Raw genomic sequence first — 12231 nt, 5'->3', positions numbered from 1 at the left:
ATAGCAGAAGGAGAAGCAGGCTCCATGCAGCCCGATGTGGGACTTGATCCTGGAGTCCCGGGATCACACTCTGAGCCAAAGGCAGATGCTCAACTGCTGAGCCACCCAGATATTCCAGAATACAAGATCTTGGTCTTGGTAATCATTCTAAAATGTGTATGTATAACTAGTCATCGTCATGTTGTACACTTTTATTTTTAAAGATTTATTTATTTATTGAGAGAGAGAATGTGTGCACATATGCTGGGAGGGTTGGATGGGGCAGAGGGAGAGAGAGAATCTCAAGCAGACTCTCTGCTGGGCATGGAGCTTGCAATGAGGCTGGATCTCATGACCCTGAGATTATGACCTGAACCTCCAAAATCATTTGGATGTTCATCTGACATAGCCACCTAGATGCCCCATATTGTATACCTTTAAATATAGAGAATTATACTTATCAATTAGTCTGCAATAAACTTAAAATTATGTATATAACTCCTGTATCTGTTTTGTGATTTTTACATACAAGTATTTAATTATTTAATTTCTTTTTACATCTAAGTACTTAATTTCTCTTTCTTTCTTTCTTTCTTTCTTTCTTTCTTTCTTTCTTTCTTCCTTCCTTCCTTCCTTCCTTCCTTCCTTCCTTCCTTCCTTTTTCTTTCTTTCTTTCTTTCTTTCTTTCTTTCTTTCTTTCTTTCTTTCTTTCTTTCTTTCTTTCTTTCTTTCTTTCTTTCTTTCTCTTTCTTTCTTTCTTTCTTTCTTTCTTTCTTTCTTTCTTTCTTTCTTTCTTTCTTTCCTTCCTTCCTTCCTTCCTTCCTTCCTTCCTTCCTTCCTTCCTTCCTTCTTTCTTTCTTTCTTTCTTTCTTTCTTTCTTAACAGAAATGGTATTGTATTTTTAAGCTAGATACATGTGTTCATTGCTAGGATTGGAATACCATTTTTTTTAAAGATTTCATTTATTTATTCATGAGAGACACAGAGAGAGAGAGAGAGAGAGAGGCAGAGACACAGGCAGAGGGAGAAGCAGGGTCCATGCAGGAAGCCCGATGTGGGACTCGATCCTGGGGTCTCCAGGACCGAAGGTGGCACTAAACTGCTGAGCCACCCAGGCTGCCCCTTGAAATACCATTAATTGTATGTTTGTCTTGTATCCTGAAACCTTGCCAAATTCACTTAGTTTTAGGAGTTTTGTTGTAGATTCCTAGAGATTTTCTACATAGATGATCATATTATCTTCAAATAGGGATGATTTCATTTCTTTCTTTTTGATCTGTTTGTCTTTTATTTTCCCTCATTACCATCTTGCCAGTGGCCAGGACTCTTAGCTCTGTATTAAGTAAAAGTAGCAAGTGTGGACATTCTTGTGTTGTTCCCAGTTGTAGGGGGAAAGTGTTTAGTCTTTACCATTAAGTAAAATGTTGACCGTACCTTTTTTTGTAGATACTCTTTATTAAGTTAAGGAAGTTCTGCTAACTTACTTTTTCTGAGAATTTTTATCATGACTGGATGGGGAATTTTATGAGATTTTTTTTCTTCATTGATTGATATGATCATGTGATTTTTTTTCTTACCTTGTTAATATGTGGATTATATTAGTTGATTTCTGGATATTGAACCAGCCTTGCATCCCTGGGAATAGATCCCACTTGGTCATGATAAATAATTCTTTTTACATATTACTAAATTTTTAAAAAAAATTTTCTTAAGGAATTTAACATCTCTACTGTATTGTCTTACCTAGTTTCAGGATCAAGACAATACTGTTTTATTCCTAATATTGTTCTCTCTCTCTTTTTTTGCTCTCTTTGTTTATGTCAGTTTTGCTAGAAGTTTGTCAGTTGTATTGATCTTTTCAAAGAACCAGCTCTTTGTTTCATTGGTTTTCTTTATTGTTTTTCTGTTTTCAATTTCATTGATTTATGCTCTTTATTATTTTTCCCCATCTGTTTGCTTTCGGTTATTTTACTCTTCTTTTTCTAGGTTCTTGAGATGGAAGCTTGGATTATTGATTTGAGACTTTTTTTTTTAATGTATGCTTACTTATTTTTTTCTTCATTCAGTTTTAGATTTCCTGGTTCTTGGTTCTTTTTTATTAAAACCTGGACATTTTGGATATTAAGCTCCAAAATTCAAGATCTTATTTAAACTTTTTGTTATAATTGGATTTCTCTGATAATACTTATCAGAGGAAAGAGAGACATTGCCTCCATACTGCTAGGTTAAAGAGGAAATCTAGTTTTCCACTTGGCCTCTATTGACAATAGATGTCAAGGGAGTCTGCACTTTGCTGAATGGAAGTGGAAATTTTTTTTTAAGATTTTTTTTTTTTAATTTTTATTTATTTATGATAGTCACACAGAGAGAGAGAGAGAGAGAGGCAGAGACACAGGCAGAGGGAGAAGCAGGCTCCATGCACCGGGAGCCCGACGTGGGATTCAATCCCGGGTCTCCAGGATTGCGCCCTGGGCCAAAGGCAGGCGCTAAACTGCTGCGCCACCCAGGGATCCCTAAGATTTTTTTTTAATTAAGTAATCTCTACACCAAATGTGGGGTTTGAAGTTGCATTCTCTACCCACTGATCCAGCCAGCAACTCTGGGAGTAGAACTCTGATAGGCCTTCACTGATACCTCCCTGACTAGGAGGAGTAGGAGTTCCTTATTATTGTTCTACTCTCCACTCTGCCTCCACTGACAGCATGGGAGGGGTTTGACCTCCTTACTTCTTGGCAATGACAAAAGTCCTGACTCTTCACTAGACTTCCTCTAACAAGCATTGAGGAGAAGGATGCTTCATTGCTACCAAGCAGAGATGGAAGTCTATGTAACCATGTAGTCTCCATGGACTCCTTGGGTGGGGGGTTCATTTTTGGAAGGTGGGACAAAATGTCTCAGCTTCCTATTTGGTCTTTTCTGACATTCCTGAAGGCATGTTGTTGCATCTTGGTACAGGCTTTGAGATTGCACTCTGGGTTCCCCACTTGGCCTTTGCTGTTACGGGTGGGACCAAAGTTTTTCCAGTGGTGTTTGACTAGAATAGAGTGATTATTGTCTAAAAGTTTGTTTGTTTGTTTTGTCTTGCTAGACTGACCCTCTTCTGGACGTTTGGCTAGAGGGAGCAGGATTTTCTTTCCTTTTGGGGGGCAAGGATCCTGCATTGGCATGTGCAGATTGCTGGCTTCTTTAGCAAGTCTGGGATTATATAAGACAAAAAGACAATTCAGGAAAGTCACCACTGTGTTCTTTGGGTTCTGTGTTCCTTCACTGGTTTGCCTGACTCTTCTCTCCATCTTTCAGCTTTATGTATATTTTATAAAATGTCCAGGATTTGTAGTTTAACTTAGTGAGAAGAATAGGGAAAAATAGATCTACCCCATCTTCCCAGAAGTTGAAGTTTCCTAAAATAGAAGTCATAGTACACATATTCACTTGATTTTGTTTAGAGCCTCCCTTAGATGGCTAGGCAGAAATTCCAAATATTGCAATCCATGTATATTTTTTAAAGATTTTATTTATTTATTCATGAGAGCCACAGAGAAAGAGGCAGAGACATAGAGGGAGAAGCAGGGTCCCTGCAGTTGGGACCCCGGGATCACAACCTGACCCAAAAGTAGATGCTCAACTCCTGAGCCACCCAGGTGTGCCCCACAATTCATCTTTTGACCTTCTCCTTTCCCCCTGACATGTTTTTTTTTTTTAAAGAACACATTCATTTGAAGTTAACTAAAGACAAAGTTATATATAATATAGCTTATAGATGTTCTTTTTTTTAATTTTTTTTATTTATTTATGATAGAGAGAGAAAGAGAGGCAGAGACATAGGCAGAGGGAGAAGCAGGCTCCATGCACCGGGAGCCCGACGTGGGATTCGATCCCGGGTCTCCAGGATCACGCCCTAGGCCAAAGGCAGGTGCCAAACCGCTGCGCCACCCAGGGATCCCTAGGTGTTCTTATTATATTTTAGATTGGCTCTGAATTCTTCAGTATAATACTTGTTAATTATTAGTTAATTCTGTTAGGGAGGATGGTATTATAAGTAGTAACATGGATTTTTACCTGTTGGTAATATTTAAGATTATTTTGCATCTAAACATTATTGAAGTTGCTCACAAGGGACAATTAATTTAATATTGACACAATCTTAAATAAATTGAAGAGGCATAAATCAGAGTAATAATATTCAAAAAACTGTTAATATTAATGGGGAAACCTTTTGGGAAGCATAGTATGAAATCAAAGAAACTAGGAATCCTAGATGTAAATGATGAAACTAGTTAATGATTAAAAATTTGGTTATTTTTGTTTTAATTTCTTTTCAAGTCAGGCTATTCTATGTCTTTAAAAAAATGCGAGTCTTTATAACTATAATCAGAAAATGGGATGCAGAATTCTCAGAAATAAAAAATAAAGATTGACATCTGTAGAGAATACAGGATCTGTCTTTTGGTTTTGTATATAAGGAATCAAGACAGCGCTAAACTTTATTTATGAAATAAATATGTGAGCTGTTTCCTAAATAACAAGGTCATAAATATTAATAAGTAGTGGATGTATGTAAGAACACACAAATGCACATATATACTGCTATGTTTAAGGGGTTTGGCAATTTATTAATCTCTGATTTTATTTTATTATTATTTCTATTATTTTTAAGAAAGATTTTATTTATTTGACGGAGAGATAGATCCAGAGAGCACAAGTTGAGGGGAATGGCAGAGGGAGAGGGAGAAGCAGGCTCCTCCCTGAGCAAGGAGCCTGACATTGGGCTCAGTCTCCACGTAGGATCATGACTTGAGTCAAAGGCAGATGCCAAACCAACTGAGCCACCCAGGCACCTAAGAGGGGGTTATTTTTAAACATAGAGAGAACAAGACTAATTGGATCTATGGCTCCTGGTCTAATTATTTTTGATAAGCATGTGTGATCACTGAAACCAATTTATGAGCTTAAAAATAAACATTTAACTCTTTGTTTTAAAATCTTGATTTCTGTAGCCTTCTAAACATATTGTGACATCTTAGAAGCTACTTAATGAGGCGCTTCTTGACCTTTCTGTGTGGCAGATGTCCCTTTGCTCCTATGTCTCACACTCCTAGCATTAATCATTCCCTTTAGATTTTTCTGACTCTTCAGTAATTCCACAACCTTTCTCCAAGCAATGTATACATCACTCTTCCCCATCTTTTTATATCAGCCTATGTATCTTTCTAAGGCATAATTTAAATTCATCATTTATTTAAATTTATTTTTGTTCCCTACTATCGGGTAGGGAATGTGAGGGATCTATAAATAGTAGACTGAATGGACTCCTGCCTGGAAGTAACTGTCACTCATGCAGAATAAGTCATGTACACAGATTGTTGTCATACCAACTTGAAACAGTGTGGAAGTTTTTACTTACTGTAGAGGCAATGAAATCAGAGACATTGAAAGAGGGAGCTATCTCCTCCACGTAAGGGCTAGAAAGGCCACTTGGTAGGCAAGGGGGGGGGCCATTTGAGTTGGGTTTTGAAGCTGGAGTCAAATACAGATTTGATTGAGAACTGTTTCAGGTGATGAAAGAAAAGCGACAAAGTGATCAAATGAGCTGTTGAACAAAACAGACAAAACTCCAGGTGAGAATTGTTTATGTTTCACATATATTTTGAGAGTAGTGCTGTCATGGCTTACCAAAGTTTTGAATGTGAGAGGAGAAAGAAAGAGCAAAGATGATGCCAAGGGTTTTGGCCTGAGTTGTTGGAAAGCAGGAAATGGGGAAGGCTGCAGGAGTGGTAGGTTTTAGGGGTTTTAGATTGGGAGTTCATTTTTGCATACATTGAGTTTGGGAGTGACTGTGAGTTATCTCAGTGGAGATGTGAATAGTGTAGAGAGTTGGATATCTGAATGTGAAATTGAGGAAGAAGAGCTAGACTGGAGATAGATATTTTTGAATCTCTGGAATTAAGATGATATTTTATAGTCATTGGATTGCACAAGTGTAAAGCAAAAGAGTGTGAGTAGATAAAGTGAAGAGGACCAAAGTTAACAGCAAGGCTTGCATTCGCTAGATGTAGAGAGTGTTGGTGCCTCAACAAAAATAGAAAACCCAGGAAGGTAGGTGGTGAATATAATTTGGGATATTTGAATTTGGACTTGATCGTTGGAGATCTCTGTACAATGGTGAGCATATAAGCCTGGAACTTGAGAGAGTAGGAAGATCTGCTGAGAGATGAAGGCAAGTCAGTGATAAGCTTATCAAGGGAAAGAATGGAGAAGGAGGCCAAGGGTCCTAGCAGAGGTTCCATAGAAATAGCTGAATGAGTCCAGGCTAGTTTGGGAGTAACAGAGAGGCCATCAAGGGGCTGATGTAGTATGTAAATAAGTAAGAAGTTGGAAACTTTGTGGAGGAAACTAAGTCCTGTTGGCAAGTAAATTGTTCAGGGACTCACCGTAAGCAATGGTGTTACAATTCAATCTCAGTTTTATGTGCTTCCAAAATCTGTTTTCTTTCCTCTACAACACAAAGGCTTTGCTAATTCATTCCTCTTATTCTGTAAAAGAGTTAACTAACAAGGTCATACAGTTAGGTAGCATTTGAGATGGTTATAGAACCAGGTTCTCTGATTCTCTTGTGTTGTCTTCACCATAACAGAATTTTAATAAAATCTCAGCTGAGATATAATCCAATAATATGTGTGCTTCCATAGTCCCCCAAATATACTGTTTATAATAAAATTCAGTAGGCTATTTCAAATTTTACTAAATTCAACTTTAGCTGTTGGAATTCTAGATTAAGGCCAAATGTTCTGCAGATGCTTAGAATTCCCTAAGAAGACAATTGGCTTGGAACTGGGCATGTCAAGTAAATTTATGAAAATCACTGAGTCATTTTCTTAACCTAAGTACATTGATAAGTTTATTTATGATTGCATTATTAGCAGCCACTAGTGTGTTGAACAATGACGATAGACTTTCACAGTACTGCTCTTTTCAGCAATAAAATTGGTAGTGTTGTTGAGGTTTCACTTTTCACCTTTGACAGCTTCACAGGGTATATTCTTAAAAGTCACAGGCATCAGCTTTCCCATTGGCTGTGCTATTACTGGAGGAACTGACTTAGGCTACTTCTGTATAAACCCACAGAAAAGCTGCTTTAACAGATTTACAATGATTGCCTAGGTCTCCAGTCAGTGAGTGAGTCAGGAAGTGAGACTCTTATTGTTAACAATCTAATAGGGCCCTCAAAAACCATTAAAGTGGAGAGTTGATATAGCATCCATATATTTCAAGAAATACATACTTTGGTTTGAAATACTTAGTTGAGAGTTTCCATTTAAAACTTACTGCAAGTGGTCTCAGTTTTGCTTTGCCAAATAATCTATTTTATGGCAGTCTTTTTCCATATTTTTTTTTTGCAAGAGCTTCAAATTTATCATATACTCTATTTTTCTAATCTCCACAACACTCTTTGGAGCCTTGGAGTCCTGCACTATTACTGGGCTTATGTATTGCTTCATGGGAAAAACTCAGAGGAGTCATTCCTTAGCTTGGATAGAAACCATTCCCATTGCTACTTGCTCATTGTTTATCTGAATGTGTTTGCTATCTGGCTTTGTGGATTTATCCATACCCTAGAAAATACTTGGTTTTTTAGATATCTTCATATCTGTAAAATATATGGGAATATAGGGATGTACATATAGAACATATATTTAATTACCCTGTACCTCTATAACTTATGCACAAGTCTCCTGCTACCCCCTGCCATGTTGAATATATTGACAATTATATGTCTGTCTACAAACTTCCCTCCCACTTAAAACATCTCAGTGAAGAGGGGCATTGTATACTTTCTAGAGAAACTCAACAGTTTTGCTTGAGTTCAAGCATAAAAGAGTTTAAAAGTTTCTCTTATTTTTTTGTCCGTAGAGCTTAAAGAGATTAAACCAGTGATTTTCCTTGGACAGTATGTTTCACTTTAAGAAAGCTAGGACAGTAGGGAATTGTCTTGGTCTCTCTTATTTAATAATGATCAGCTTTAAAATTTGAACCATAAATGAACCTTTTTTGCTTTGTATCATTTATTTTTTAATATAAAAAATTCAGAATAACCCATATATAAATATAATATGCAACTGTGGGATCCCTGGGTGGCGCAGCGGTTTGGTGCCTGCCTTTGGCCCAGGGCGCGATCTTGGAGACCGGGGATCGAATCCCACATCGGGCTCCCAGTGCATGGAGCCTGCTTCTCCCTCTGCCTGTGTCTCTGCCTCTCTCTCTCTCTCTCTGTATGACTATCATAAAAAAAAATTTAATATGCAACTGTGTGCAATACAATTTACTTGAAAAAATCTTTAAAAAAAATTAAATTCAATTAATTAACATATAGAGTATTACTAGTCTCAGAGGTAGAGTTCAGTAATTCATCAGTCTTATATAATACCCAGTGCTCATTACATCTTGTATCCTCCTTAAAGTCCAATACCCGTCCCCACCCCCTTTGGAAAAACATTTTATTTTTATTTTTTATTTTATTTATTTTTTTTGGAAAAACATTTTAAAAAGAAAGCACACTTTTTATTTATTTAGTCTAAAACATACTTCATTGATAAGTTCACTGTTGTCTCAAATCAAGCATTAATTCAAGCAATAAAATTACTTCTTTTTCGTCAACAAATATATCACTGATAGCAAGAATAACAACTACCAAGTATTATAAACAGGAGCTTATTTATAGAACAATTCAGTTAAATAAAATTATTCTTTTAGATTGATTGGGAATTGAGCCTTGATAATTTTTTTTTAATTTTTATTTATTTATGATAGTCACAGAGAGAGAGAGAGAGAGAGAGGCAGAGACACAGGCAGAGGGAGAAGCAGGCTCCATGCACCGGGAGCCCGACGTGGGATTCGATCCCGGGTCTCCAGGATCGCGCCCTGGGCCAAAGGCAGGCGCTAAACCGCTGCGCCACGCAGGGATCCCCGAGCCTTGATAATTTTAAGACAGAATATCTCTTGTATAAACATATTTTTAAAATAAAGTATTTATTTATTTATTTATTTATTTAAGATTTTATTTATTTATTCATGAGAGACACAGAGAGAGAGAGGCAGAGACACATGCAGAGGGAGAAGCAGGCTTCCTGCAGGAAGCCCAACGTGGGACTCGATCCTGGGACCCCGGGGTCACGCCCTGAGCTGAAGGCAGACAATCAACCGCTGGGCTACCTGGGTACCCCAAGAAATCATTTTTTTAAAGAAATAATTTTTATTATTTTTTTCCTTATTTTTATTATTTTATTATTTTATTTTTTTATTGCAGTTCAGTTTGCCAACATATAGCATAACACCCAGTGGTCATCCCGCCAAGTGCTCCCCTCATTGCCTGTCACCCAGTCACCCAACCCCCCACCTACCTCCCCTTCCACTACCCCTGTTCATTTCCCAGAGTTAGGAGTCTCTCATGTTCTTTCTCCCTTTCTGATATTTCCCACTCATTTTCTCTCTTTTCCCTTTATTCCCTTTCACTAGTTTTTATATTCCCCAAATGAATGAGACCATATAATGTTTGTCCTTTTTTGATTGACCTACTTCACTCAGCATAATACCTTCCACTTCTATCCACGTCAAAGCAAATGGTGGGTATTTGTCGTGTCTAATGGCTGAGGAATATTCCATTGTATACACAGACCCCATCTTCTTTATTCATTCATCTTTCGATGGACACCGAGGCTCCTTCCACAGTGTGGCAATTGTGGACATTGCTGCTATAAACATTGGGGTGCAGGTCTCCTGTCGTTTCAGTGCATCTGTATCTTTGGGGTAAATCCCCAGGAGTGCAATTGCTGGGTCATAGGGCAGCTCTATTTTTAACTCTTTGAGGAACCTCCACACAGTTTTCCAGAGTGGCTGCACCAGTTCATATTCCCAACAACAGTGCAGGAGGGTTCCCTCTTTTCCGCATCCTCTCCAACATTTGTTGTTTCCCGTCTTGTTAATTTTCCCCATTCTCACTGGTGTGAGGTGGTATCTCATTGTGGTTTTGATTTGTATTTCCCTGATGGCAAGTGATGCGGAGTATTTTCTCATGTTGGCCATGCCTATGTCTTCTTTGGTGAAATTTCTGTTCGTGTCTTTTGCCCATTTCATGATTGGATTGCTTGTTTCTTTGCTGTTGAGTTTAATAAGTTCTTTATAGATCTTGGATACTAGCCCTTTACCTGATAGGTCATTTGCAATTATCTTCCCCCATTCTGTAGGTTGTCTTTTAGTTTTGTTGACTGTTTCTTTTGCTGTGCAGAAGTTTCTCATCTTGATGAAGTCCCAATAATTCATTTTTGCTTATGTTTCTCTTGCCTTCATGGATGTATCTTGCAAGAAGTTGCTGTGGCCAAGTTCAAAAAGGGTGTTGCCTGTGTTCTCTTCTAGGATTTTGATGGAATCTTGTCTCACATTTAGATGTTGAGTTTATCTTTGTGTATGGTGTGAGAGAATGGTCAAGTTTCATTCTCCTGCACGTGGCTGTCCAATTTTCCCAGCACCATTTATTGAAGAGACTGTCTTTTTTCCAGTAGATAGTCTTTCCTGCTCTGTCAAATATTAGTTGACCATAAAGTGGAGGGTCCACTTCTGGATTTTCTATTCTGTTCCATCTATGTATCTGTTTTTGTACCAGTACCACACTGTCTTGATGACCACAGCTTTGTAGTACAACCTGAAATCTGGCGTTGTGATGCCCCCAGCTATGGTTTTCTTTTTTAAAATTCCCCTGCCTATTCAGGGTCTTTTCTGATTCCACACAAATCTTAAGATAATTTGTTCCAACTCTCTGAAGAAAGTCCATAGTATTTTGATAGGGATTGCATTAAATGTGTAAATTGCTCTGGGTAACATTGACATTTTCACAATATTAATTCTTCCAATCCATGAGCATGGAATATTTTTCCATCTCTTTGTGTCTTCCTCTATTTCTTTCAGAAGTGTTCTGTAGTTTTTAGGGTATAGATCCTTTACCTCTTTGGTTAGGTTTATTCCTAGGTATCTTATGCTTTTGGGTGCAATTGTAAATGGGATTGACTCCTTAATTTCTCTTTCTTCAGTCTCATTGTTAGTGTATAGAAATGCCACTGGTATCTGGGCATTGATTTTGTATCCTGCCACACTGCCAAATTGCTGTATTAGTTCTAGAAATCTTGGGGTGGAGGCTTTTGGGTTTTCTACATACACTATCATGTCATCTGCAATGAGGGAGAGTTTGATTTCTTCTTGGCAATTTGAATGCCTTTTATTTCTTTTTGTTGCCTGCTTGCTGAGGCTAGGACTTCTAGTACTATGTTGAATAGCAGTGGTGAGAGTGGACATCCCTTTCGTGTTCCTGATTTTAGGGGAAAGGCTCCCAGTGTTTCCCCATTGAGAATGATATTTGCTGTGGGCTTTTTGTAGATGGCTTTTAAGATGTCGAGGAAAGTTCCCTCTATCCCTACACTCTGAAGAGTTTTGATCAAGAATCGATGCTGTATTTTGTCAAATGCTTTCTCTGCATCTAATGAGAGGATCATATGGTTCTTGTTTTTTCTCTTGCTGATATGATCAATCACATTGATTGCTTTACGAGTGTTGAACCAGCCTTGCATCCCGGGGATAAATCCCACTTGGTCATGGTGAATAACCTTCTTAATGTTTTGTTGGATCGTATTGGCTAGTATCTTGTTGAGAATTTTTGCATCTGTGTTCATCAGGGATACAGGTCTATAATTCTCCTTTTTGGTGGGGTCTTTAGTTTTGGAATTAAGGTGATGCTGGCCTCATAGAACGAGTTTGGAAGTACTCCATCTCTTTCTATCTTTCTGAACAGCTTTAGTAGAATAGGTATGGTTTCTTCTTTAAACGTTTGATAGAATTCCCCTGGGAAGCCATCTCGGCCCTGGACTTTTGTGTCTTGGAAGGTTTTTGATGACTGCTTCAATTTCCTCCCTGGTTATTGGCCTGTTCAGGTTTTCTATTTCTTCCTGTTCCAATTTTGGTAGTTTGTGGTTTTCCAGAAATGCACCCATTTCTTCTAGATTGCGTAATTTATTGGCGTATAGCTGCTCATAATAAATTTTTAAATCATTTGTATTTCCTTGGTATTGGTGGTGATCTCTCCTTTCTCATTCATGATTTTATTAATTTGAGTCTTTTCTCTCTTCTTTTTAATAAGGCTGGCTAATGGTTTATCTCTCTTATTAATTCTTTTAAAGAACCAACTCCTGGTTTTGTTGATCTGTTCCA

At 37.8% G+C, this 12231-nt stretch overlaps 1 long non-coding RNA gene across 9 annotated transcripts in view; it reads left to right on the top strand.

Moving 5' to 3' along the window:
• The window catches only part of LOC140635963 (uncharacterized), a 176078-nt gene that overhangs the window by 75571 nt on the left and 88276 nt on the right, over positions 1–12231 (top strand). The window contains exon 1 of one of the 9 annotated variants that reach the window (XR_012033339.1): positions 5345–5434. The exons of the other annotated variants lie outside the window; for them this stretch is intronic. This is a non-coding gene — a long non-coding RNA (uncharacterized lncRNA). Of the gene's footprint in view, positions 1–5344; positions 5435–12231 lie in introns of those variants that run through there. 9 annotated transcript variants of the gene reach the window in all.

The sequence above is a fragment of the Canis lupus genome, chromosome 6 (genome assembly GCF_048164855.1).
Source record: "Canis lupus baileyi chromosome 6, mCanLup2.hap1, whole genome shotgun sequence".
Classification (NCBI taxonomy): Eukaryota; Metazoa; Chordata; class Mammalia; order Carnivora; family Canidae; genus Canis; species Canis lupus.
This window is presented reverse-complemented; position numbering and strand designations above follow the sequence as displayed.